Consider the following 6,838-nt stretch of genomic DNA (forward strand, 5'->3'; position numbering starts at 1 on the left):
GGCTTGTGTCTCGATGATGTGCAAGGCATTTACTACAGCATAGCCCCCCTTGCATGTGCCCTGTTCTATGAAGCTACTGCCATCTATAAACCAGGTGTCATCTGCGTTATCTATGGAGGAATCCAGCAGGTCAGGCCTGCTAGAGTACACTTGTCCTATGACTTCAGAACATGTATGCTCCAAATCCTGGACTGAGTAGTCAGGACCGGGCATAAGCTCTGCTGGATTAATCATTTGACACACCTTAAGGATGATCTCAGGGGCATCTAGGAGGATGGCCTGATATTTAGTTAGACATCCTCCAGTCATCTGTTGATGTCCCTTGGTCTATAACACAGCTTGTACCTGATGGAGAGTCATGACTGTTAAAGGTTGTCCCATAGTTAATTTAGAGGCCTTCTCAACTAACAGAGCTATAGCTGCTACAGCCCTTAGGCAGGCTGGCTATCCCAAAGCCACCAAGTCTAGAGTTTTTGAGAAATATCCAACAATTCGGGTCTCTGGGTCTAGTCTTTGAGTGAGGGTACCAAGGGCTTGGCCCTGGTTTTCAGCAACATAAAGAATAAAAGGCTTGTTGACATTAGGCAGAGCCAGGGCTGGGGTGGAAGACAATTGCTGTTGAATCAACCAAAAGGCCTTGTCCTCCTTTTGTGTCCATTCCAGAGGTTCCATATCAGGTCCTCTGGTTGCTTCATATAAAGGCTTTGCTATTACCCAACCTGAGGAAGCCATAAACAACAGAATCCTGCCATACCCAGGAAAGTGCAAAGTTTTTTTTGGTCTTTGGTGGTCCAGGTTTGAGGATAGCCTTTTTCCTATTTATAGAAAGTTCCCAGTGTCCTGGGGTTAAATCATAGCCCCAATTGGACACCTGCTGTTGTGAAATTTGTGCCTTTTGTGGGGAGACTCGATATCTCCGTTGGCCTAAGAAATTAAGGACAAGGACAGTATTGTGATCATAATCCTCCTTTGTGGGACTACAAATGAGAATATCATCAACATATTGTATTAAACCACCAACAGGGAGTTGGACATCCTGTAGATTCTTGCCTAGGGCATTTCCAAACAAATGTGGACCATCATGAAAACCTTGAGGGAGGATTGTCCATGTCAACTGCATAGGAAGAACTTCATTAGGAAACTTCCATTCAAAGGCGAATAAAGGTTGGGAAGTTTCATCCAGAGGAATACAAAAGAAAGCATCCTTTAAGTCCAGGACTGTAAACCAAGTAGAGTTTTCTGGGATCTGGGAAAGCATAGTATATGGGTTAGGCATGATGTGGTGGATAGGAACAGTGGCTTAATTACATGGAGGTCCTGGACCAAACGATAATCTCCACTTTGCTTCTTTTCAGGCAAGATAGGAGTTTATAGGGAGACTGACATTGTTTAAGGAGGCCGTGACTGAGGAATTTTAATATAAGGGGTTGTAATGCTTTAATTGCTTCTGGTTTTAAAGGGTATTGCTTCTTATGGGGTACAAAAGAAGAATCCTGCAGGGTAATAGAGTCTGGCTGTGCTGTTATAGCTCTTCTTGGAAGGGAGCTGTCCCAAACTTGGGGATAAATTACTTCCCATATATGGGGTGGAATATTAGAGGGTATCTGGGAAACAACAGAGCTTAGAGAGAGAGTGGCAAACAAGCCGTCCTCCTCACGTGTTAGAATAAATTGGCTTCCTAATTTTTTCATTAAGTCTCACCCTAATAATGGAGTAGGACAAGCAGGTAGGACTAAAAAACTATGGGAAAACACCTGAGTCCGATATTGGCAAGATAAAGGAAGAGTTTGATTACAAAACTTAGAGTCACCCTCTATTCTGACAATTTTTTGATGAGAGTTATGAGTTGGGCCAGAATGGAAAGCAAGTACAGAGTAAGTGGCTCCCGTATCAATAAGAAAATTGATTTGGTTACCTTCCACATCCAGAGTAATCAGGGGCTCAGTCTGTTCGATGATGATGGGAGCCAGACTGGCCTCTGGGCCCCTTCAGGCAGAGCCTTCAGGATTGCATCTCCAGGAAGGGAAGTGTGTTCTTGGCCCCTCTTTGCTCTGGAGGCAAGGACAATCACGCTTCCAATGTCCCTCTCGCTTGCAGAGAGGACAAGGCCCAGGAGGAAGATCCTTTCTTGGCCACTGTTTGCTCCAGTGTCCAAATAGACGGCAGTGGTAACAAGGGAACTTACCTGGGTCTCTGGCATTTGTAGTTTGAGACTTGAGACCCTCGCTAGCCTGTTTCGGTGGCATATCCGCAATGGCGGCTGCTAAAATGTAAGCCTGTACCTTACCGTGTAATTTTACCCTTCTGTCCTTATCCTGTCCCGATCATTAAAAACCTGAGTAGCAACCTCCAAAAGTCTGGTAGGACTTTTTGTCAATTTTGTCAATTTTCGGCGTATGTCTGGGGCAGATTGACTAATGAAGTGCATGTTTAGAATAGTAATCCCTTCCGGAGAAGTAGAGTCTAGATTGGTGTATTTTTGAATAGTTTCAGCTAATCTCTCTGGAAAAAGGGCAGAGTTTTCATCTGTTCCCTGAGTTATTTCCCAGAGTCTGTCAAAATTGACTGGCTTTGTAAATCCCTTCCTCATTTCCTTTATTAAACAAGTAGCCATGTGATTCCGTTGTCCTCTTTTTCATCCCTATAATCCCATTTGGGGTCTGTATCTGGCACCATAGTGCCTCCTACTGGATATTTATGTCTGTCTCTAGTACATAAATCATCTGCAAATTCACGTGCTCCCGCCCAAATACGATTTTCTTCATCTGTAGTGCAGCAACGAGTAAGAATAATATATATATCCTACTAGGTCAAATCAAACATCATGACAAGCTGTTGAAAGCTGTCAATAAATTGGAAAGGACTTTCTGAATATCTACCCAGTTGTGCCTTTAGTTGAGCCACTTCAGACATCAAAAATGGCACATGGACTCAAAAGGTCCCCATTTGCTACCTCGCGGAGAAGGAGATGTCCAGGATTATCAGAGGTCCCACTCCTCGTATGACCTGCAGGACTTACAGGGATTGAGGACTCAATTTTAGGTTCCTCCTTGGAGGGAGGGGGTATTCTGGTCTTTGAGTCCTTGGGAGAGGTTAATTCGGCAGGAGCTGCAGGGGCCTTAGGGAGAGGTCTAACAAGGCAGTCATCATCTAATATATCAGATATGGGTTTTTCTACTTTAGTTGGGGAAGCTAGACATGTGCGACAAACTGCTCTGAGTTCAGGATCTTGATATAGGGCCATAAATGCTTGACTGTAAGGGATTTCAGACCATTTTCCCAGGTGGTGGCAAAATAAGTCTAGTTGAAAAATAGTATTAAAATTTAGGATGCCATTCATGGGCCATTTTTCCTCATTTAGAGTATATTGAGGCCAAACAGTACTACAGTAAAAGATGTCTCTTTTTCTTTAGATCTTGTAGATCAAATTTTGCCCAATTATTTAAAAGGCAGCCCAAAGGTGAGTCCTTAGGAATGGAATTAGAAGCTCCCATGGTCCTAAGAAGCAAAAAGACAAAAGAAGAGAGATGAAAGAAAAGGGTCTATTACCTTGAAAAATCCCCCCTGAACCTAGGGCAGCATCCTACCTGTTGTTCCTCCTGTGGGGTTCCTATAGCAAGGGGTGATGGGGGCGTCCCCCTGCATTGTATCTCTTGTATACCTTCCCTATTATGCCTGGCAGTAATAGGTGCCTGGTGAATGGTCCCAGAGGGAAAAGAATAGAGAAAAACAGTGAAGAATTTTCTGCCGGTCTGGGGGACATTCTACCCAATTGCGTCCTGGAGCCCTTCTCCCAAGAAGGGGTTCCCATACTCAACGAAAGGTTAGAATTTGGTACTTTCCTTGAACCGGAGTCCCAATTGGGACTTCCCGCATTTTGGAGTGTGGTCAGGAGTCATAGGGAGGGACCCCAATCCAGCCTTAGGAAAAGAAACCTGCCACAGGAGTCTTGAAGATTGGCAACCATCCTAACGACTTAGGTGGTCGACCTGTGCCCATGTAGAATTTATATATTAGAGATAGGATTAGGAAGGAATGGATTAATTCATTCTCCATCACCCTCAGGCTTAAGGTACTGATACTCTTCAGGCTGAATGTCATGATTTGCCCCATAGAGTAGCCATGGGCAGCAAACCTGGATTCATACACCTGTCCGAGAAGGTTCCCGACGAAGAAATGAATTTAGATCCATTCTTGAAAAAGAGGAAGGCACAAGGAAGAAAAGTGCACTTACCAGAACTTCAGCTCACAAGCCGGTGAAGCAAGATCCCTGTATGGGCCACCAGAAGAAACGACAGACTCGGCAGGCCGAGGAGTCGAAAGAAAGATTTCTCGGACTCTCAAGGTCTGGTAGTAGTGCTCTTTTATTCAGAGAATAGCATGGGGACAGGACCCATGTCAGTAAGAGCTGCAATGGGTTGAGGGTTAAGGCTAAATTTATAAGGCATAGGTATGTGAGTTATTTCTCTACAATACAAAGGAAAGATCATGAAAAAAATCGTTAAAATGTTATCAGTGCAGGTGGGGTCTGGTTATCATGTGGTCCTATAACTTTGGATAAGAATCAGGTCGGATCAGGTCAGGACGTCCTATGCTTCCCGGAGGATGATACAGATCAATATGTAGGGCAGGAGGCCTTGGGCTTCTCTCCCTGGGGCAGCCTTGATCCTCATCGTTTAGGAACCAAGATCTGGGTGCAAGGTGTTATCATTGCTACTCTCATAGGTCCTCTCAAGGAAGTGTGTGTGTGTATACTAATGCATACATACACATCTATAATTATTTCTATATCTATCTGTACATATATTAAAAATTAGGTTCACCCCAATACCTCCCATTCCACTTTAACACCATAAAGCTCATTCTAGTCTTCTCCATTTCCTTAGTTGTAAGTTCTTTGTCTGACAGTATAATTCTTTTTCTATGCTGCAAAATAAGTTGCCACAACATTAGCGGCTTAAAATGACACCCATTTATTTTCTCACAGTTCCTGTACGTCGGAAGTCTGGCACAGCAGATTTGGGTTCTCTGCTGCATTCTCACCTGGAGGCTTGACTGAGGAAAGGTCTGCCTCCACACTCCCTGGGGTTGTTGGCAGATTCATCTGGCTGTGACTGTAGAATTCATAGCAGTTTGCTTTTTCAAACCCAAACATGGAGAGTCTCTGCTGCTTCAAATCCGTGACCTCTAGATTCTCTTTCAAAGGGCTTGCCTGATTGGTCGGTCACATCCAGGAGAATCTCTCTTTTGGTCTTAAAGTCAACTGACTAGGAACTTTAATTATATCTACAAAGTCTCCACCTTTGCCATATAATGTAACCTAATCAAGGGGTGACATCCCATTACCTTTGCCACATTCTGTTGGTTAGAAGCAGTCACAGATTCAACCTGCACAGAAGGGGAAGGGATTACAGAAGCTGTGACTCACCAGGGGTCACCTTAGGGTGTGTCTGCCACACACTGTGAGAAACCTGGCTCTCATTATCTACCACATATTCACTTGTTCAGCCCTAGTATACACATAAAATAATAACAATTGCTAACTCATACCTGTGAGACAGATTTACTAATTAGAATAGTATATTTGTGCACAGTTCTGCCTTAGCCTTACAGTACCCAGTAAAAGTACTGACTTCCAGTTACTTAGGTTAGTTCTTTTCTTTCCGTTTCCTTTGAGTGTGGTTATGTACTCATTTGTAACAGTTAGGTTCAATTGTTATTTCTTGTTTCCAATTTGGGTGCCCCATCCCTTACACACACACCCTTGTTGATTTTCAATTTTTATTTTGGAGGCTGTTGGAAGTATTACTATAGTTCTAAAAGCCAAAGCCATACAAAAAAGGATGCTCAGAGAAATGTTGCTCCCTCCTTATCTCCATCAATCGGTTCCAATTCCTCTTTTTTTTGTTTTTTGAGGAAGATTAGCCTTGAGCTAACATCTGCTGCCAATCCTCCTTTTTGCTGAGGAAGCCTGACCCTAAGCTAACATTCATGCCCATCTTCCTCTACTTTATATGTGGGACGTATGCCACAGCATGGCTTGACCTGGGATCTGAACCAGCGAACCCCGGGCTGCCGAAGCAGAATGTGGGAACTTAACTGCTGTGCCACTGGGCCGGCGCCCCATTCCTTTTTTCCAGCTCTTTTTTACTCATCCTCTGTAAGTACCCAATCTCTTTAGTTTCTGGTTTATTCTTCCTGTATTTTGCACAAATGAGCAGATACATGCATGTTTTCTTATATTCCCTTCTTTCTTACGTGAAGGGTAGCTTACTATAGATACTCTTTTGCACTTTGCTTTTTTTCACTCAGGAGTCTCAGAAATCACTCCAAATCAGTTCATAGAGCTCGTTCTCATATATATATTTTTTGATTGATGTGCATAGACCTCCCTTGTGTGGATGTGACATGATAGTTTCAACCATTCTCCTATGTATAACCATTTAGGTTGCTTCCAATATTTTATACTTACAGACAATACTGCAATGAATTACCTTCTGGTCAGTACAGATTCAGACAAGTGAGGTAGATAATCTTAGACCATATGCCAAACTATGAAACTGTGACATGCCCATCCCCACAAGCCACCTTCACTTCTGATTCGCGTACCTTTGAGACTCCATGCAGTCGTTGCCCTTAACATGTGATCCAGCTGCTAGATTCCTCAGCCACTCTGGCCACCTTGTAAATAGGCCTGGTAAACACTATTCTCAGTAGCAACAATCCACCTGCCATTCTAGGGTAGCCTCTTTGATTTCAAGCTGCTCCTTTCCAAGTCAACTTTCATGACCTTATTTTCAGTTTTGGGTGGCCCTTCCTCACCCCTGCCCCCAGATCT

This window comes from Equus przewalskii, chromosome 8 (genome assembly GCF_037783145.1).
Source record: "Equus przewalskii isolate Varuska chromosome 8, EquPr2, whole genome shotgun sequence".
NCBI lineage: Eukaryota > Metazoa > Chordata > Mammalia > Perissodactyla > Equidae > Equus > Equus przewalskii.